The 21,849-nt window shown below is 44.0% G+C and overlaps 1 long non-coding RNA gene across 1 annotated transcript; it reads left to right on the forward strand.

Moving 5' to 3' along the window:
* Positions 1-1,504: 1,504 nt before the first annotated feature.
* Positions 1,505-19,679, forward strand: LOC142829659 (uncharacterized). Its single transcript, XR_012904324.1, has 4 exons — positions 1,505-1,605; positions 2,270-2,336; positions 15,328-15,439; positions 19,162-19,679. It is a non-coding gene; the product is annotated as an uncharacterized LOC142829659 (long non-coding RNA).
* Positions 19,680-21,849: the final 2,170 nt, after the last annotated feature.

A 21,849-nucleotide genomic window follows, 5' to 3' on the forward strand; every position in this document is an offset into this window, starting at 1 on the left:
TAAAAAAAAAATTAATGAGATTCAGGTTCATATATTTGAAAGAATATGATTTTATTGATTTGGGGGAAATAGTGAAATTATTTTAACATGAAGATTTTTTTCCTTACTAAGGTCTGGGTGTTTCCATAGAATTCAGTAGTGATCATAAAGTCTTTTTGAAGACTGAGAATCTTCACAAAAAATGTTACCCACTGGACTTTGATACACAGTCTTGAAAGCTGGAAGTTCTCAGAGAGAATCATTTTTAGTTTGGAAAAACCGTGGTGTTGTTGTACTCACAGGAGGACAAAATATTTATAACACCGAAGGAGGCTAGATTTGCTTACTTTTATGCAGACACCCTCAGCCTCAACCTAAACATTTTCTCAGAGAAAAATGTTATTTCCAGAACACTCCATGAAATAGGATTTAATCAGTTAATGAAACAGCTCTTAGAGATAGAAGCATTTAATAAAAACATCATCAATCTGTATTAATTTCTTCTTAGCAAGCATAGAGAATTGTGTTGACAAAAGTAAAGGGTAAATGGAAAAAAGGATTTTAAGGCAGAATATTCTGAGCATAAATGCAGCAAATTATGCACAAAAGACAAGATAAAGATTAGTGCTTTTGCTATGTACAAATGGACTGCTGGGAAGTTCAAAAATTTTAGAGTGGAAACTCATTGGTTGAAATGCATTCCCCTGCAAAGGGCCCACAAAAGGCCAATACTCCACTTAATTCCCACTCATTCCCAATAGTTATTAATGGTTGCGTGTCTTCAGAAGGCTGAATTTCACCTTTGTGAATTAACAAGTATGGCCTCAATCCTGCAAAGGCTCGCCTACGTTCTTAACTTTACACACTATAAGTAGTTCCACTGGCTTCAATATTAATTAATTATTACACATGGCAGACTTCTTGTCTGAGACTGGGACATGGGAGGTCATGTCCAGTGATTGGAGCAGAAGCCATAAAATAAAAGAAGAGACACAGTAGTTCATATTGCCTAGTGGTTAGAGCAGGAGCTGGTAGTCAGGAGCAGGAGCCCAAAATCGGAGTCCAAAAGCCAGAGCTAAGGGTCAGAGCGGGAGTCAAAAGTCAGGACTCAGAGCCACAGGTCAGAGTTGGGCAAGCTGGAGTGAGGCAAGGCAGGAGTGTGGCTGGGAGAAAGAACAATTCACAGCCATTTTGTTCTTGAACAGCCACCAAACTGTGGCTGGGCTTAAGCCAGGGGTGGGGAACCTTTTTTGGGTTGGGGGCTGCTGACTCACAGAAAATCAATTGTGTGGAGGGCAGCGGAGGTTGGAGTGCCAGCACAGGCTCCCCTAGGCTAGAGGGGAGGAGGCCTGAGTCCTGGGGGCTGGATCCAGGCAAGCTGGGAACTGCATCTGTCCCCTCAGCCTCAAGTTCCCCATCCAGGATTTAAGCACTGGTTTGCTGATTCTTCCCACCAATCAGACAGGGCAGTCAATTAGGCAGCCTAATGCAGGCTGCTGCATTTGTTAAGTTGCCTGGAGACTGGCTTTGTTGCGAGTCCTAATTCCTAACCCTTGTCAAGTACAGTAGAGAAATATCTAACTCTATCTCCTCATTTTACAGATGTGAAACTGAATGTCAGGGGAAGTAAGTTTAAAGTTTTCTGCCTTTTTCTTTATAATGTGTGTCTCATATTAGCTAAGTCAGAATACAAAAGCCAAAGAAACGAGTCAATGGAGAGCATGTCAAAATTCTAGTATGGTTATAAGGCAATGTAGCAGTGCAGCTTTCTCATTTGAAACTCAGACTGAACAATAACACTGAGCGCAACTTGGGAAAACTAACCAAAAGGAAAATGTGTATCAGTTTTTCTTTTGTTCTTTAAAGATCCTGTTCAAGGAAAGACTGAGCCAGCAGGTTCACCAAAAGGCTATTGAGTGTTTACTGGAACGTATTATGCAGGGTGGATTTTTTCTGGCCAGTTGCCATTTTTTAAAAATGTTGGTTGTGGTAGGCATTTATTAAAGATTGTCATTTAGCCAAGCAAAGAACTTTTGTTTTAAGGACACATGACAGTTTCTCTATTTTCTTTATGCCATTTTCCTCCTCAAAAACATGAACTATCAATACCACTACTTAGTACAGATTGGCAAAAACCAAAACCAGGATGTGTAGTCGCTGTTTTTGAACTCTGGTGAAATTTGTATCCAGTCTTTGGAGCTCGTTTCTCCTTTTGTAGCAATATTTGTTCTTGGAGTTTTTTCTTCTTCTGTAATCTGATTTGTGTCTTTAAATTCTCTCAATTTTATAGGTTAGACAAGCTACAGATTTTGTTTCTGTGTATGAACATACATATCAGGGTCGAAAAAAATCTAAAGGTAAGACACATACCAAGATAAGATTTCTTTTGACTTTAAGAATGTTAGGCAAGTCCTGGGATGGGGATGAAAGTATATAGGAATAGAAGGTGGAAGAAACACAGTGAAGAGGCTTATAATAACAGCACTATGCTCTGTGGTTGAAGTAAAAACTACAGTTCTTAATTCTAAAATAAATTTTAAATTATAATTTTTATGTAAATGTTTTTAATGATAAAGAAGGATAATGTGTTTTTATACTGTACAGTACTAGTGACTCTTTAGGCAAACTCACACTGAAGAACCTTGAAAATGACTCTCACAGAGTAGCTGTGGAATTCTTGTCATTTATATTCAACTAATTCAGACTGTGGTCTTAAAATTGGCTTCCTTCAATTGAGTTTTGTTATGCACTTGGCATGGTCTCACACCCAAACCTCCCATCTGCAGCCTGCACCTGCATTGCACAATATTTAACTCAAATAACTCTGAACTTCCTGGACCACTAAGGTGTCTTTAGGTTCACAGCTTGCAGTCTAGGCCATTCGTTACCATATGAAAGAGATTTGCGTGCAGTAAATAGTATAGATTTCCAGTTTCCGCAATTTTTCTTTTGTTCTTTGAAAAAGAGCTCCTCTCTTCCGAAGCATGCAGCCTGGGACGTGAAGGGCAGTGCATACTGTTTGTGGTTAGGACTTAGAATACCAGATTTGGGGTTCTTTTCTTTTTGCTGCATAATGGCAAAATATCAATGGGTTACATTTATTCCTTCACACAAAACACATCTATCAGCTGTATAAGCTGTTGAGGCTTTTCCATTTTTTATTACAAGATTGTTCACATAAACTAAATCCTACCTCTACCTTTCTAACTCTGGCATGGTTCTGCAGAGGAGCATGATTTCAGGGAACCATGCACCCCCTGTATCACAGAGCATATCTTCCCCGTCTGATGGAAAGGCTAAGAGCACAGTGAGCTAAAGGCAAAACAGATGGGTGCTCAAAGACTCCAAAATAACACAGAACCAGTAGCCATCCACTTTGGTGATACAGACATTCCTCTGCCTTCCTGCCCTGGCTGATCTCTTTGGTGGATTGTCTGCTTCCTCAAAGCCTGGATTTGTCTCCATAAAGCAGAAGATATCTGGGATTGTAGAAAATGTCAGTGGACTATGTACAGCCGGTCCCCGACTTACAAATGAGTTACGTACCAAACACTAGGTTGTAAATCGATCTGTTTGTAAGTTGGATTACATTCACTTATGTACGGCTGTGCTGTTCATAAGTGCAGATTTCGTTCGTAACTCTGGACCAGCTGTATAGGAGGTTGGTTATAAATATGTATGTATGTAAGTCGATGCGTTCATAACTCGGGGACTGGCTGTACAATACTGCTAACTCTAAGCTTTCAAATATTATGAGTCTTCACTAAAAATCATGACAGTGGCTTTAAATTAAGATTTCAGATTATTATATATTGGGATCCTTTTGTTTACTTTCTGGCTTTGAACCTTTGAGTATGCTCTTGCCATGTCTTCATGTTTCCCCTGCAGCCATGAAGACTTTTAAAAAATAAAACCTGAAAATCTCACTTACATACTTGATGCCAGGATGTGGGGATTTGAGAACATCCAATATTGCAAGACTTTGGATAAAATTGTGATAGTTGGGAATAGTGCATATAGTCTGGTGTCATGCCTCAGGCTATGTCTACAACGGGAGGGTTTTGTGACAAAAGTGCTGTAAACATGCAAAAGTCACCAAAAGTGAAAACCAGTCAAACCAGTTTTTCTGCCTCCCATTGTTGACATTTCATGGCCACATTGCTAGCTCCCTGTTGACAGACAGAGCAAAGCAAAGTGGGTAAGCATCCCACAGTGCAGTATTATGGGAAGGCAGAGCTGATCCCTGCACTTCTTGATATTCTCTGGTAGCTCTGTGAGCTCTCCTTGCTAAGGAATGTCAAAACAGCACAGCTGTCTCTCCAGTGTTCCCCCTGCAGCAGCAGTCTGCCTGTCACTGTGTTCCTAGCAGGGTAGAACAGGAGCATTCCAATTTGCTATTTGTTTGTTCCCCAAATGGAGCAGCTCACTCAGCAGTCAGATACTTCCCAGAGCTTTGAAAGGGGAGAGGCACATTCCTGCAGGGCAGCAGAAATCACAAAACTTTGAGCACAGCCATCAGAAGTCCACTTTTGTCAACAAAACCCTGTAGTCTAGACACATCCAGCCTCAGTGAAGACGCTCCTCTATCAATGGATTATTCACAGCCTGAGCAATATACCTATGCTGTTATCTGTCTATAGTGTAGATTGAACCTCTCTAATCCGGCACTCTTGGGACCTGACTGGTGCCGAACCAGAGAATTTGCTGAACCACAGGAGGTCAATATTGTCTAAAAATTCTACTGCCTACTGGACTCTTAGAAGACATTTAGTGGTAATTTAGAGCACAGAATACTGAGAGCCAGGACTGGTGGCTGTAAATAAATTATATGGGACCAAGGAAACTTGGCCATAGCCATGATAACTGGACATCCGGCTAACTAAAATCATGATGGATCGCGGATGTTGCCAGATCAGAGAGTGCCAGACTAGAAAGGTTCAACTTGCATAAATAAGGTTCAACTTGTATGTACATTTTTGGTACTATTTTATTATAAATGATGATTGTATAAATAAGTAAGAATTACATCTAAAGGGTTTAAAGATTGGAATGACACTATAGGATTCACTCACAGAGTTCTGCTATCAATACAGACACCTCCACAAGTGCAGTTATGGATTTCAAAGCTTTAATTTTAAACTTTAAATGCTTACTTTAAAAATGAAAATAAAGGGCCAGGTTCTTCACTGCACTTCAGTCCCTTTGTGCTGTTTTGGTGGTGTAAAGGAGTTGTAAACCCTATGAATTCAGCCAGCTGAGGATTCCCCCACAACATAGGAATCCCTTAGTTACACAGAGCCAAGGTATCAGCTGCTTTGACACAGCCATCAGCAGTGGAGAGACACATACTGTCCTTTTGTGTACTCTCTCCTCAGTTACACTTAAAGTTCATTGGGTGCAGCAGAGACTGCTATTTAAAGTTTTAAAATGTTCAAAGAGAAGCATGAGACATGCACTCCTCAGCAAGTCAATCCCTCATGCAGATGAATTCCCACTTGGCTTCAAGTGCATATGTGAGTTTTGCAATACAAGGCCATGTAAGACTAAGGTTGCCAACCCTTCAGGATTGGCCTGGAGTCTCTGGGAATCAGCATTGATTTCCTGGGGACTATTATCAGCAATCTGTGAGATTTTAATAGGATATTTTAAGAGACTACATATATTGGGAAAAAAATCTGAATAGCTTCAGTCAGAGGTAGCAACACTATGTAAGACCTGTGTGCCCCTTGCACTTTTAAAGAGGCACCACTTGTAAAAAGAGAATTGGAATAGTCTTCTCATTTAATCTCAATTTCCTGTTCTGCAAAGTAGGAATAATATTAGACTTCTGTGCCGCACAGGAAGCATGTGAGACATAGAGCATGAGTGTGTTTGTAACAAATTTTGCAACGCTTTAGTGCACAATACAACTGTTCTGTATTATTATTGTAAAATACACACGTACCTATAGAAAGAGGTTTGGATGCATTCAGAGTTTCTTAGAATATAGTCATTATATTGAGATTAAATATGTGCAGTAGCTTTACAGTGCAAATTAAAGAGGAATTTCAGTTTAGAATCCTAACCACTCCCAATTTTTTTTGTTTGTTTTGAAAGCATGAAGAAAATTGGTCCAGTTAGATTTGAGTTATGAATGAATTAAAATTCTTTTCCCTGTATGTACCACTCATTGGCTGTGTCTACACTACAAAGAAAAGCCAGAAAAAGATGCGCAAATTGCAAACCACAAGTTGTGTATCTTTTTCCACTTTACTTTCGAAAGAGGCTTTTCTGACATTTAGCCCATATACATGGGGCCAAATGTCAGAAAAAAAACCCCTGTTTTTGAACTTCCCTTCTTCCTCATAAAATGAGGTTTACAGGGATGCCGAAAAAAATGCATTTGCTTTTCCGATTTTTTTTCCTTAGATGCGGCAGAGCTTTTCCGGGATACCAAAGTTATCCCAGAAAAGCTCTGTAGTCTAGATGTACCCATTCACTTTTGCACATGGATAACTCAGCCCCAACACACTTGGCCTGATTAATAGATCTTTTACAAATACAAGCATTAAGATATTTTGAAGAAACTTAGTTGAGTTGTTTTAAAATTATGTGTCCAAATTATCTGGCATATCATGCTTTGCCTTTGGCAAAGGACTTGAGGGAGTGTAGGGCAATGGTGGTTTCCTGATGCTATTGAGATAAATGGCATCCACTTGAGAGATGCAAAATCTTGTCTTATGTTTTATGGCATAAACATAAGAGAGCAGTTAATCTTAATTCTGCATTTCCTGGGTTTGGAATGTTTGTACTTCAATTTTGTGATTACATTAATGGCATCTTTTTCATATGATAGAGTGTGTGGGTGTGTCCAGTTATGTGCAGATTTGTTATGACATAAAATGATAGTTTCTATAATATGAGATTATTATAGTACAGGCAGTCCCCGAGTTACGCGGATCCGACTTATGTCGGATCCACAGTTACAAACGGGGCGGTTCCTCTCCCTGGTCTCCAGCAGACCAGGGAGAGGAAGCAAAGCGGCGGAACACGTGGGCAGCGGACAGGGCTGTCCGCTGCCCACGCGCTCCGCGGCTTGGCTCTGCTTTGCTCTGCTTGGCCCCCCCCCCCGGTCTGCAGACCAGGGGGATTGGGAGGACGGGGAGGACAGGGGGGGCAAAGCAGAGCCAAGCCGCGGAGCGCGCGATCAGCTGACAGCCCAGACACGTCTGGGCTGTCAGCTGGCCGGGCGCTCCGCGGCTTGGCTCTGCTTTGCCCCCCCCCCGTCCCCCTGGTCTGCAGACCAGGGGGATGGGGGGGATGGGGGGAGGCAAAGCAGAGCAAAGCAGAGCCAAGCCGCAGAGCGCGCTGCCAGCTGCCAGCCCAGACACGTCTGGGCTGTCAGCTGGCCGGGCGCTCCGCGGCTTGGCTCTGCTTTGCCCCCCCCCCCGTCCCTCTGGTCTGCAGACCAGGGGGATGGGGGGGGGCAAAGCAGAGCAAAGCAGAGCCAAGCTGCGGAGCGCGCGGTCAGCTGACAGCCCAGACACGTCTGGGCTGGCAGCTGGCAGCGCGCTCCGCGGCTTGGCTCTGCTTTGCCCCCCCCCTCCCCCTGGTCTGCAGACCAGGGGCACGGGGGGCAAAGCAGAGCCAAGCCGCGGAGCACGCGGGCAGCGGACAGCCCAGACGCGTCTGGGCTGTCCCACTGCCCCCGTGTTCCGTGGCTTTGCTCCGGACACCTGTGGTACAGCAGCTGGGGCGCTGCCAGTTGGTCCCGTAGCGCCGCTCTGGGCGCTACTGGACCAACCGGGCAGCACCCCAGCTGTTCTGTCCCAGGCGTCCTGATTCAGCCACTGCTGGTCAGATTCAGCAGCGGATGAATCAGGACGCCTGGGGCAGAGCAGCTTGGGTGCTGCTGGGTTGATCCAGTAGCGCTGAGGAGCGGTGGCGCTACTGGACCAACCCAGCAGCACCCCAGCTGCTCTGCCCCAGGCATCCTGATTCAGCCACTGCTGGTCAGATTCAGCAGCGGATGAATCAGGACGCCTGGGGCAGAGCAGCTTGGGTGCTGCTGGGTTGATTCAGTAGTGCCGAGGAGCGATGGCGCTACTGGACCAACCCAGTAGCACCCCAGCTGCTCTGCCCCAGGCATCCCCAAGTCAGCCGCTGCTGAAACTGACCAGCGGCTGACTACAGGAAGCCCCTGCCCCAGGCTTCCTGGAATCAGCTGCTGATCAGTTTCAGCAGCAGCTGACTTGGGGATGCCTGGGGTTCTTAAGTTGAATCTGTATGTAAGTCAGAACTGGCGTCTAGATTCAGCCGCTGTTGAAACTGATCAGTTTCAGCAGCGGCTGAATCTGGACGCCAGTTCCGACTTACATACAGATTCAACTTAAGAACAAACCTACAGTCCCTATCTTGTACGTAACCCGGGGACTACCTGTACAGGTATCTGTATATATATCATTCATTCTCTGTTTTTTCACTACTGACAGTTCTTGAGGAATTACGCTTTTTTATCCAACAATTTTTCCTTTGCTTTTTATAAGCCTCTGTGGAGTGGCCTTTGGAAATTGTATATCTTTGAGGAGAAAATAACTGTCATTCCATGGATTCTACTCTGCCTTGTTTCCTCAGTCTGAACATTTTTGGTACTATTTGATTATAAATGATGATTGCAAAAGGAACACTTACAGCTGTCATGCTTATTCCCAGTTATTCCCAGTGATTTGACCAGTAGCAGGAAGCAAACTTTTCGAGGATAGACCCCTGTTTGGAATAGCTTGTTGGAAGGCACGATAGAAAGCAACTGCACAAAATATTAACTCACCAGCCTTGGAAAACTTTCAAGTTCAAATGGTATTTGATTTTAGAAGAGGAAGGACGGTCTTATGAGTAAACACAGGCCATATAGAGCATTTTCTCTAGATCTGCCACAGGTAACCTAAGAACAGAATTCTTAAGGAAATTACTAGCTTATTGGCCATTGATGTCAGCATGGGTCTTTCTATTGAATACAATAAACTTCAGATCTAGCCCTTAACCTGTGTTTTAGTATTCCCATCAAAGAGATGAGGATATTTACCTACTTCACACTCGTTACCCACTGAGAGTTAAGGCAAATTGCTTGCCTGAAATGCCTTTGGCAATCCCAGCACACTGTGTGCAGAATATCATGGGGCAAGTCTATAAATACAAATCTATTTCAAGAGATCTTGTAAATAAAATGAAAAACAGTTATGATTTCCTTTTGCATGTCTATAAAGGACCTTGCAACCCAAGAACCCCTGGATGCCAACTGGCAGAAGGTCCAGTGCTACATATGAGTATAGGCAGGGGGCAGGAACTGGGCAGTCTGGACCTGTCTTCTCAATATTAAACATGGGCATAGTTTGTGGAGGCAGGGGACTGCATTACCCCCCACACCCACACCCACACACACTGCAAGTCTTGGGAAGGTGCGGAATGGTGCCTGTGGGAATTTCAATCCCTGGAGGGAGAGCTGATGAGAATGGGCTCCCTACTTCCTGCAGCAAAGTACAGCCCCTGCTGCTAGCAGCATTGCCTCTTCCTGGCAAGGAGGCAGAGCTGGGCCTTAGCCCTATGTTGTCATGAGGCCTGTACTCCTTCTGTGGCCCCGTGTCTGCTCCTTTTCTTCCTCTAAGGTGCTCCTCTTCCCCCCTCCTTATAGAAGCCAGAACTGGGCCATGATAAAAACTGTCCAGGGAGCCCATGGTACTTTGGGGAGCCCTGGATTCTCCACATGCACTGGGCAGTGCATACCAGAGGTCAGGGACATGGGCTAGGGGCTTCTCTCTGGCACCCTTGCCCCCCATCCAGGACAGGTGAAGGGTCCAGGACTCCCCAAAGTGGCCTGGACTCTCTGGGAGGTTCTTTGAAAGTCTGTGTTGCAGTGTTCATCATAATCAATGCAGAACATATGTATGGATGTAATATAACAAATATGTACATAACCTGTGCTCTGAAGATCTGTGTCTAAGACAAGTGTTCTCAGGACAAAATTTTTGGTGGCTTCTCTCCCACTTTTCCCTAAAGTACTTAATTATCTTTAGGACATAATTTATTAGAATCATAATACCTTATTTATTGGCAGCTAGGAAGTGTGAAAAGTGATAATAACAAACATACAAGTGTCACTTTTCACAGCAGACTTACTCAGACCCTGCAAGGGACAAATGAAGCTCTGGATAGAGGGTCCGGGGAGGGAAGGGGGGACACGGGAGTGCAGGGGCTGGAGCCCAAAGCCTGCTGCTGTGCAACCAGAGCTCAGGCCTGGATCCCAAAGCCCCATGGCCAGAGCCTGTCACCTCACCAGCCCTGGGCTGAAGCCCAAACCATGAGCTGCACCACCCCAGGAAGGGTGGGGAACTCAACAGCTGCTTCCCTTACAGTGTTGTTCCCCAGGTGACTCCAAGGGAGGCAGGGCCCAACCACTGCTGGTGACCCCACCAACCAATAGCATAGTGATATATCTAAGAGCAAAAGTTAGGGGGTCTACATTGCCCTCCCCCTTCCAATCACAGCCTAAAAGGCTGGGGCCACAAGAAAAAACTTTGGTGGCCACATCTGAGCAACACTGGACTAGGGACTGGACATCAGAAAGGTGAAATGCAGGTTCTCTTTCAGGGAAGAAATGTTTATCTACCTAGCTGTCTGTTTATATGTAAATTAAGTATTGTATGGGTCTCCATGTACTGTCTGAGATTAATGCTAATGAAAGATTGTGAAATCTTCTGAGAGAGAGGACATTTACAGGAAGAAGTGAATCAGTAAGGTTTGCCAGCCCTGTCTACAAGTAACAGCAATGAATTTTGAGGAGCACATCTATGGGATATATTCTCATTCCTTCAGTCTGAGAGGATAAGACACCAGGGGGCTTGGTTTAATGAGAAGTGAATCTCAGCCAAACTGGTTGAAAATGTTGGGAAAAGATCTTGGGGCAAGCTATCTTCTGAGAGAGAGAGAGGGAATGCCTGATTGGTTAAGTTTAGACTCTAGAAACCATATTTTTTATATATTACAATTTGTTTCCAATATTCTCACTTTTTATCATTTGATCCTCTCTTCTTTGATAATACATTTATTCTGGGTTTTACTCTATACAACTAAGTGCTGTGTGTTAAGTAAAGTAGGGATCCGGACTGGAATCTTATAAAGTGAACTGAAGAGTTCTAGGTGTGTTCAGCGGAACAGGGTCTGTGCTAGACTTTCCATCAGTGGGGCGCTCTGTGGTACCAGGGGAATTTTCTGCTGGCTATTTCCAGCTGGAAACCATCCACTTTATGTTGTCTGAGACTATGCCTACACCATACTGTTCTTCTGGAAAAAGCTACGCACATTGTGAACCACAATTTGTGTAGCTTTTCCCGCTTCTTTTTTCGGAAGAGTCTTTTCTGACATTTGGCCTGTCTACACTGAGCAAAATGTCAGGAAAACCCCCTTTTTTGGAACATCCCTTCTTCCTCATAAAACAAGGTTTACAGGGATGCCAAAAAAGCACCTCTGCTCTTCCAAAAAAAATTTTGGAAGAGCAGATGTGTGTCTGTAGTGTAGACATAGCCTGAGTGGTACAAAGCGAACAGATACCAGAAAACTGAGTTACTTTCTTTTTAAATGTAATAGCTAAGTAAACAGCAAGGCTGCGTCTAGACTGGCAAGCATTTGCTTTTGCGGAAAAACTTGCCAGCTGTCTACACTGGCCACTTGAATTTGCGCAAGAACACTGACGATCTAATGTAAGATTGTCAGTGTTCTTGCGCAAATACTATGATGCTCCCGCTCAGGAATAAGCCCTCTTGCACAAATGTATTTCCGTTAAAAGTATTTGCGGAAAATCATGCCAGTCTAGACGCAGCCCAAGTGTATCTGCAGACCTTCAACCTGTCCTTTATGAGCTGCTGAGGGTCTGGTAGGACTTCAAGCGGGGTCTCAAAGAGGTAGCTGAAGTAGAAGAAATGGATGGAGGGAAAGGGAGGAAAAGGGGGATGAGGGGACCTGGCTTGTATGCTAATCTAAAACAGCACAGTCTAGAGAGCATGGCTAGGCCCCACTGGCTCAGAATTATGCTATAGTCAGTTTGTAGACTGAGCTAGTCAGGGGAGCCCTTCTTTTTGGTGTATCAGCACAGCCAATCCCTGCTGCTCTGAACCAGACAGAATGGCTTTGGTGCCACACATCTGGACAACACCATTCCATTCCACTCACTCAGGTAAGCAGTAAACAAAATCCATTCATGCAGCTGGACCTCTGTGCCTATGTAGAACCCCATGGCCAAACTCTAAGGGCATGTCTACACGTGGAAATTATTTCAAAATAACTAAATTTGATTTAACTCCCAATTTTACAAAATCGAAATACTGTGTCTCCATGACAGGGAAGCTTCAAAATTAGTCCGAGGCAGGCTCCGTCACTGTGGACACATTACCTCGACTTAGAGCCCCAGGAAGCACTGGGGAGTAAGTAGTTATTTTGAAATAGCGGCACTGAGGTGTCCACACTAATGCTGTTTCAAAATAATTATTTCAAAATTACATTATTCCCTGAGGAAAGAAGGAGTAGAGATTTTGAAATAAGCAGCCTGCTATTTTGAAATAACGGGCTTGGCAGTGTAGATGCTCCATTTATAAATTTCACCGAAGGGGGGCTATTTTGAAATAACGCCGTAGTGTACACCAGGGTCTAGGGACTAAGTTATTTAATATGTGAAGTGCCATCCCCTATAAGGGCAAAATTTGACCTAAACTGGCAAAATGAACTATGGTAGTTTAAATGAAACATAATTGTAAATATTTCTACCGAGTAGTTCTAGAAGCAAAGCTTACAAATGAAGTCATGTCTGCACTCGCCACACCATTTTATGATTTGTTTGAAGTGTGTATACTTAAACAAAGTTGCTTACTTCTCAGAAAATCTTTCCCCTTTCTATAAGTAGCCCCATGAAGCAGAAACGGTGACTACATACAACATGATCTCCACACCCTTCAAGTTTTACAGCAATGCCAGTACTTTGGTCTTGTTGAATTGTTTGCTTATGCAGTAGGTGTGGAGCTCTAGTTTTGATAATCATTTCTTACCTTTTTTATGGCTGCACAGATAGACTACAATTAGACCTTTAAAGGCAACCAGGAATAATTATATTTTAAAATTGCCTATCTTCAGAGTTATAAGCCCAGTCTTGTGAGATGCCCAGCGTTCTCAATTCACATAGACTCTAAACAAGAATTGAGGTCATACAGCACATGACAGGGTCAGAACTTACATGCTTCACAACCCAAAGAACAAAGGAGACAGGAGCTTTCAACTTAGTATTTATTTCTTTTTGGGTCTGCCAAAGAATCTGGTTAATGGCTCCTCTCAAAAGAAGCTTTCCAGAATTCATTATGGGAGTTCATCGCAGCCATGGTGGAACAGATGTTATCAGTCACCCTAGGGGGGACATGGAGTTAGCCTATTCAGAGGAAGAATGATCCAGTAGTTAAGGTTCTTTTGTAGTGCTCAGGAGACCTGAGCTCATTTCCTGGCTCTACCATAGATTTCCTGTATGATCTTGGGAAAATCACTCTGGGTGGAATGCTCAAAAGGAGTTTGGCTTCTAAGGGAAGATAGGTACTTCATGCCTTTTGGGCATTCCAACCCTAGTCTGTATTTGTCTCACCTGTAAAATGGGGACAATAGAACTTCATAATCTCGTTAAGATTCTAAGGGAATAAAACAGTGGCCATATAAGTACCCAAGCCCGCTGATGGGCAGAGGGGGAGCAGCAAAGGGGATAATTGCCCAGGGTCCTAGCAATTTAAAAGGGCCCTGGCCACTTCTGCAATAGGTCTGCCAAAATGTGTCTCTTGATTCAAAGATACTTTGTATATGCCCCATGCAGAATGTGGGGCAGGGTTACTTGGCCCCGGAACCTGCATGAGGCATATCAAAAGTATCTTTCAATCAGAAGAAGCTTCTGCAGCTTCCCCAGAGCAGGCAGGTAGGTCTGGGTAAGAGAGAGGAGGCACAGCACAGATGCCCTGGGGCTCATCCAAGCAGGGGTGGGTCATGACTTGGCTGCTTCAGGGCTCCTCTGGTGGGGGAGCAGGTGCTTAGGGTTTTTCTAGGTTCAAGGGGGCGGGGACTAGTGGCTCGTTCAAGGGTGGGCCAGGGGTCTTGTTTATTTCTTCCCTGGGGTCCAGAATTGCTGTCGGTGGGCCTGTAAATACCATAGATAGATTGACTGTAGGGGCAGATTAATGCAAATCCAAGCTATGCAGTACTGAAAAAAATGGTGAATGTTTAACTAGGTGTTGGTAGAACATGTGTGTCAGGCATAGTGAATAGAGAAGGAACCACCTGCCCTGATTCCCTCTTTAACCTTCTTTCTGACCCTTTTTGGTGAACTCCGTTTCCAGATTCCTCGGGTGGATTTAAAAATCCTTGCCTAGAATCTGTCTAAAATTCAAATATCTAAGGGTATGGCTATACTACCCCACTAGTTCGAACTAGCGGGGTAATGTAGGCATACCGCACTTGCAAATGAAGCCCGGGATTTGAATTTCCCGGGCTTCATTTGCATAAGCCGGGAGCCGCCATTTTAAAATCCCGGCTGGTTCGAACCCCGTGCCGCACGGCTACACGCGGCACGAATTAGGTAGTTCGGACTAGGCTTCCTAGTTCGAACTACTGTTACTCCTCATTCCACGAGGAGTAACGGTAGTTCGAACTAGGAAGCCTAGTCCAAACTACCTAATTCGTGCCGCGTGTAGCCATGCGGCACGGGGTTCGAACCAGCCGGGATTTTAAAATGGCGGCTCCCCGCTTATGCAAATGAAGCCCGGGAAATTCAAATCCCGGGCTTCATTTGCAAGTGCAGTATGCCTACATTACCCCGCTAGTTCGAACTAGTGGGGTAGTGTAGACATACCCTAAGTGAATCCCTTTCCTGCAACATTCTTCAGACAGATGTCTGTGACTTATCAGAAGATTGCTCTGATTGGAGTTTATTTACTGTATTCACTTCAATTACAAACCATATCCAGGCTTAGCTATGTTTCCTGATTGGTTATCTACCTCTTGTTTATGTTTTTCTCATCTTTCAGAATTGTTGTTTTCTTAAATATATTTTTTTTAATTCACGCCTAGGGTTGTGTGCAAACATAATGTGTGTGAAATTATACTTGTGACTGTGCATGCAATTTTACACTTGCACATGCAGGGTGGGTGAATACAAATGGTGAGGGGTGTTCATAAATGATAATTTGCATTTGCTATGGCTTGATTTTTGTATATAAGTGCAGTAAGTCTGAGTGCAGGCTATATATTTTGTGTGTACACATCTCTGTTTTGAAAAAAATGGCTCTTTTTGTCCAGTGCCAGCTCAGAACAAAGAAGAATCATTGTAAATGAGGATGAGCACTCATGAGAGTTGAGGAAAAATACTCTGGCACCCTGGTCCACAAGCAGCATGGATCTTACTGAGTATGTAAGTATTGTATGTGAGGAGGTTTAGAAGTCTGGCTTCTCTAAGTGGGGTGGGTTCTCAAGTTTCTCCCTTACCAGTTTTACATTCCAGTGAAGTGGAGCCTGCACAACAAGGGTGTCATTTACCATTGCCAGTTGGTTTACTTTTTGTCTTTACTGGGTATTTAGCAAGCAAGGATTTGTTATGTTTCCTGCTTTAGTGAGAATAACAAAGCTAAAATAGTAAGGCTCCATTTATGGCAATAGTCTCTAAGGGTAGGAGTGAGGAGTTTGTTGTTTTGAGTGGGTGAGTGGTATCTACACAATTGATTTTCCTGGCGTGTCTCTCTCATTATAATTTGATTATTTCATATTCACTAATCCAGCAATTTCTTGCTAGCTACTTTATTATGGGTTGGTTCTGTAGCCTTAACCATCTGCTCTAGAGATGGCTGTGAACCAAAACTACATTCCAGACTTTGCAAAAGTTTGGATCCAACCTTGACCTCTGTACACTTAGCTGAACCAAAACTTGATTATTGAATTTCCCAGGCATTTAAGAAACTTTTGGATCTAGATAGTATAAGTCAACTCCACATAGTCTCATAGACTTTAAGGTCAGAAGGGACCGTTATGATCATCTAGTCCCGTGGTCACCAACCAGTAGATCGTGATCTACCGGTAGATCTCAGGGGCTCTAAGAGTAGCTCTTGAGCCCTCTCTGAACTGCATGCCTGTGCAGTACATTTACATTAGATTTCCTTATTTGAGGAGCAGCTACTCACCGAGCAACAACACAGGTGAGTAGCTGTGAGGAATGGTGAGAGCTGGGAGGCCGGGAGGGCTGAAACACCCCAGCCAGCTGACTGTGGCTTTCAGCTAAAACAGGCTGTCCCGTGCTCCAGCTGATCGGTGGCTTCTCCTCTGCACCTGCCCATGTGGAGCTTGGTGCACCCTGGCTGAGCGCCATGGCCAGCTGGCCGGGCAGCCACTTCTCTTCCCTCCAGCCCGGCTGCCCTGCGCTCAGCCCAGGGAGGCTGCATCTAGCTCCAGCTGTGCTGGAGCAAGCTTCCCAGGCTGAGCGCAGGATCACAGATACCCATCTGATGGACTGTATACGACTAGCAATCTCAGACTACAACCCAGACTTCAAGACACTGGCAGATACTGTTCAGTTACAGGTGTCACACGGAGACTTTGTTATTGGAAGAAAAAATATACAATTATCAATACTTGATTTTAGATTTACAAAATAGCAGAGAATAAAATGTATAATTGTAAATGCTTCATTTGACATTTAAATAGCATGAATTAAAAACAGACCATTTATTTCATAACTATAAATATGTGATTTTAATTTTATATATTACATAATTTAAAAATATACACTCTGTAAAACAGTTTAAGGGCTGGGGATAGCAAGTGATGGACAGGAGAATAGAGAGGGCGTGGCTTCAAGGAAGGGACAGGGCTTCAAGGAAGGGGCGGGGCAGTAGATCTTCTCCTGTTCTGAGACTTAAAAAGTGATCTTGGGTGTAAAAAGGTTGGAGACCACTGATCTAGTCCGACCCCCTGCACAATGCAGGCCACAGAGACATCTAAGTTTCCCATATTTTTGTAGAGATGAACTTGAACCCAACCCTGGATCTTGGTTTGGCTGGAGTTTGTAGCACAAATTTATGTCTATATGAATTAAATGTGAACACCAACTCAGAAAAATGGAAATGTTTGGATTAAAATCCAAAGCCTAAACTTACAAATTCTCCCAAACTTGGATCTGGGATTTTGGTTTGAAATCTATAAAAATCCAAAATTTGGGTCTATAGTTTTGTTTCTGGCCCTTTAAATTACATTTTGTCTCTGGGATTTATAACCCTTTCCTAGCACCTATTAATTATTATTATTATTATTATTATTATTAGTTACCTTTGAGTCCTCCTACCAGATATCTACACTAGTATCAGATCTAGGTTCAAATTTCAGTAGGCTTGCTTTTTATACATTGATACTAGGTGTGTCACCCTGTCGTAAAAGTCATTGGACTTGTCACATTCACTATTAATTGAGCTACATGTTCAGTGTTACATGTGTGGCTCCTGAGAGGCAGGCATCATTTTTCTATACAGATCACTTGAATAGCCATCAGCAGATATCCTTATACATATTAACAACACTCCTCTGTTCAGTTAGCTATGGATTAAGAGTCCGGTCCAATGCCCGCCAAATTCAGTTGAAAAACTCCCATTGATTTCTATGGGACCTGAATCAGATCCTAACTAGAGATAAGTATTTCTCACTAAATGGACTATCCACTTACTGTGAAGAACAAATTATTTACATTTTCTATTCAAATTCAAATTTCAGGAGCAATCAAATTGGTGAGATAACATTGTTAGCAAAATAGGGAAAAAGTTGTAGGGCCTGAAGCTTCCTTGGTCACAGGTGCCTCCAATGCATTGCCAGAACATGAGATCTAAGGGTATGTCTACACTACAAAGTTAATTTGAAATAACAGCAGTTATTTCGAATTAACTTTAATAGCATCTACACAGCCAAACCGCTATTTCAAAATAAATTCGAAATAGTGGAGCCCTTATTTCAAATTTGCTAAACCTCATTCTATGAGGAATAATGCCAAATTCGAAATAGCTAATTCAAAATAAGTGCTGTGTAGACACTTATTTCAAATTAGGGGGCCTCCAGCCCTTCCCAGGGAGCTCTGGTGGCCACTCTGGGCACAACCAGGAAAACTTGTCTGCTTCCCCCCAGCCCTGGAGCCCTTAAAGGGGCAGATTCTGGCCACAGTGCCTGTGACAGTTGCAAGTCTGCCAGCACCCAGCCAGCAGACCGTGCACCTGGCACAGCATGAGCCAGCAACCCGCTCCCACCCAGCTCTCCACCGCTCCCCAGGACCAGGCTGGCAGCTCCCAGCAGCCTGCAAGGGGCCGCAAAAGGCGGGTGCCTTCCTGGTCTAGTGCGGAGACCGTGGACCTCATTGAGGTTTGGGGAGAGGACTCCATTTCCCATGATCACCGTACTAGGCGCAGGAATGCTGCCTTCTACAGCCTCATGGCTGCCAGCCTGGCCACCAGAGGCCACATGCGCACCCAGGAGCAGGTGTGCAGCAAAATTAAAGAACTTCTGCAGGCCTATGCCAGGGCCTCCCAACTAGGGGCTGATCCGGACACCTGCCCACAGAACGAGGCCCTGGACTGCATCCTGGGGGGGTCAGATGGTCTGTGCCCGTCAGCAGTCTCATCCGAGGCCGGAGAGGCCTCCACATGTGAGTGACATCATGGTCCCCTTATGTGGGGCAGGGAGACGGGAGGGAGCCCAAGGACCATGCATGTCAGCCTTGACAACCACGGAGCAGGTGGCAACCTGTGCATCTGCTGTGCCATCCAGGACATGTGGCCCCAACTGGGGCCCTGGCCTGTTCCCCACACGCGTCTACACGTGAAGGCACATGACAGGCTCCTGACCCCAGGGAGAGACACTGCACACTGCCCTCCCTCCAGACGCCCCCTCTACACAGAGGCAGGGCACATCTCCTCTCCCCCTCCCCCCACACTTCACACTAGAGGCAGCACAGGGGCTGGGGTGCAGTCCTGGGCCAGCTCACACTCCCGGGGATAGCAGGACAAGATGGTGCAGAGACCTGCTGTCCTCGCCTTGCAGAGGGAGGCTGGTTTTCACCCACTGTGTCCCCAGGGAGAACTGACCACGTCTTTTGTTCCACTGCAGCTGCAGCACCTGCGAGTGCAGGATGCACCACCGCACTGGAACATGACCCGCACCCGGGCCAGCAGGTGCACCCGCAACCAGGAGGAGTTCCAGAGGCAGCAGCTGCGGTTACAGGGATGGCAGGTCCACAGCCAGGAGCAGTGGGTACAAGAGGACTTGCAGCTGCGGCGGGAGAGCTTGTGGGAGCTGCGAGAGCAGGGCCATGCCCTCCACGAGCACCTGCAGGCCCTGACGGACTGATTCTTGCCTCCTGCTGCTCCTGCCCCTCTGGCCACCCCAGCTATCACTCCTCCTCCTACCCCTGCTCCCCCTCCCACTTCTTCAACCCCCGCCATCCCTCCTGCCTCACCCTCCATACCCAGTGCCCCCCAGGAATGCTGAGGCCCCCGCACCCGCAATGCTGCGAGATGGGAGGGATGGCAAGACCCCCAACCCTGAGCTTTCCCTCCTTCTTCCTCCCCTTGCCTCCCTCTTCCAGCTCCCTCCTCCCACATTTCCCCCCTCCCCTCTCCCGCCCTCATTCCCTCCCTTCCCCCAACCCCAGTTATGTTAAATAAAGAGTTTTTTGTAGCAACACAGGTGTTTTTATTGTATATCAGGAAGGGGGGTTAGGGAGGGGAAATGAGGAGTACAGCTAGTTCGGATTAGGAAGCCTAATCCGAACTAGCTACTCCGTGCCGCATGTAGCCGCGTGGCATGGGGTTCGAACTGCCGGCATTTAAAAATGGCGCCGGCCGGCTTCATGCAAATGAAGCCCGGGAAATTCAAATCCCGGGCTTCATTTGCAAGTGCGGTATGCCTACATTACCCTCCTAGTTCGAATTAGGAGGGTAGTGTAGACATACCCCTTGAGCTTTAGGGCTTTATCAAGTGAAGTGTTTTGAGGTACAGCGCTCAGTCAGTGAAGAGCAGTAAATTCCCAGCAAGCACAGTAGCTACTTTCCAACTCGAAATTACTCAGCTCTTTAAACACTTTTATTTGCCAAGGTTAAAACCAGTCTACACTGAGGAATTAACCCCTATTCTTTTTAAGGAGTTACATTGAATTTAGACACACAGTTCTTGTTTGATATCTATCTACAGAATCATGAGGCTGTCAAGAAAAACCAATTTATTATGACTTAGTTGAGCATAAAAACCAAGAGAATACCCCCTCCAATCACTAAAACTGTACTTTGAAAGGGTCTTCCGATTTACAAACTGGCCAATCTGGGTTCAGCCAAACTAAAGAAACAAATGCTCCCTAGATCAGACCGTGCATGCTCAATTTCACCCTCTAGTGAATTAGGAAAGGCAGGTTATGAACAGCTCTACAGTGTTATTTATAATACAAGTACTACCTCAACCATAGCACTTCTCAATTAAGAGGCTATATTACATAAATAGTTATAGGGGACAAAAATAATTATTCACTGATGGTCATGTTTGCACAATCAAGCATTATGATTAATAAAATGACAGATCTTTTTCAGGTTGCTTGTCCACTAAGCCCTCTCTCATCATATTTAAGAAGTACAATAATGTCTGAATAATGGAGATAAGACATCTTGCAGAAAGAACGTCAAGTAGTGAAATGCTGGAAGAAATCACTTTCTTAAGGAAATATACTGATGCTACAGAATCAGAGTTGAGAGGAGAGACAATAGAAGAAGAAATACAAAGACACAGCGGAAGAAGTCTTTAAGGTGCTGCAGGACTATTTGTTGATTTTTAGGTTTATACACTGAAATGTAAGTCCATTATTTATATTCCTATTGTTTTTATAATATGGTAAATGAGAAAGCAATCATAGTTTCAGAAATAGTGTGCCATGACACTTTTGTATTCTTATGTCTGATTTTGTAAGCAAGTGGTTTTTACTTAAGATGCAACCTGGAGGTACAGAAAAAAATTGGATTCCTGAAAGGGGCACAGCAGTCTTGAAAGAATGAGAGACTTCTACAAAGAATCACATTGTAACTAATTTATCATTGGGATTTTCATTTCAGGCAACAAGGAAGAGGAACTATTAATATAAAACTAAAGAGCATTTACTGATAAGATCATAATTGCTATTTATATTCAATCAGTAAATAAAAAGTGAGCATGAATGTGCAGATTGGTGAGTTTTTCCATCTATATAATAAAAAGTATCCACTAGAGATTATCAGAGAATGGCAATTTTTGGGTTTGTTTTTGTCCATAATTGGCATGAAAAGTCAATCCTGAAATATGTGAATGAACAAAATATTCCAAAATATTTTGATTTGGAAACATCAAAAAGGTCTTATCAAGACAAAATATTTTATAATGTAGAAATTTTACACTCTAATATAAAATATTGAATAAATAAACATGATGAAATTGATATTATACTGTGATACAAAAGTGAAAACAAAATGAAGTGGAACAAGAAAGTGGAAATGAATAAGTCAGAACAACATGATATGAGAAAGTTTAAATGAAATATCCTGCATTGATTTAGAATCTTTTTGAAACTTTTCTGTCAAAAATTTTCTCAAAATTAGTATATTTCCACAAAACATTTCAATTCTATGAAAGATTCTTTCCTGATCGAAAGCAGCTTTAACTTTTTCAATCAATTATTGTATCCACATTTCAAAATACAGTTCCATGCAGTGTTGTTGTTTTGAAAGGTAAGATTGCTAAACCACGATTATTCTTTCCTTATGGTAAAACACTGAATTC

The sequence above is a fragment of the Pelodiscus sinensis genome, chromosome 5 (assembly GCF_049634645.1).
Source record: "Pelodiscus sinensis isolate JC-2024 chromosome 5, ASM4963464v1, whole genome shotgun sequence".
NCBI lineage: Eukaryota > Metazoa > Chordata > Testudines > Trionychidae > Pelodiscus > Pelodiscus sinensis.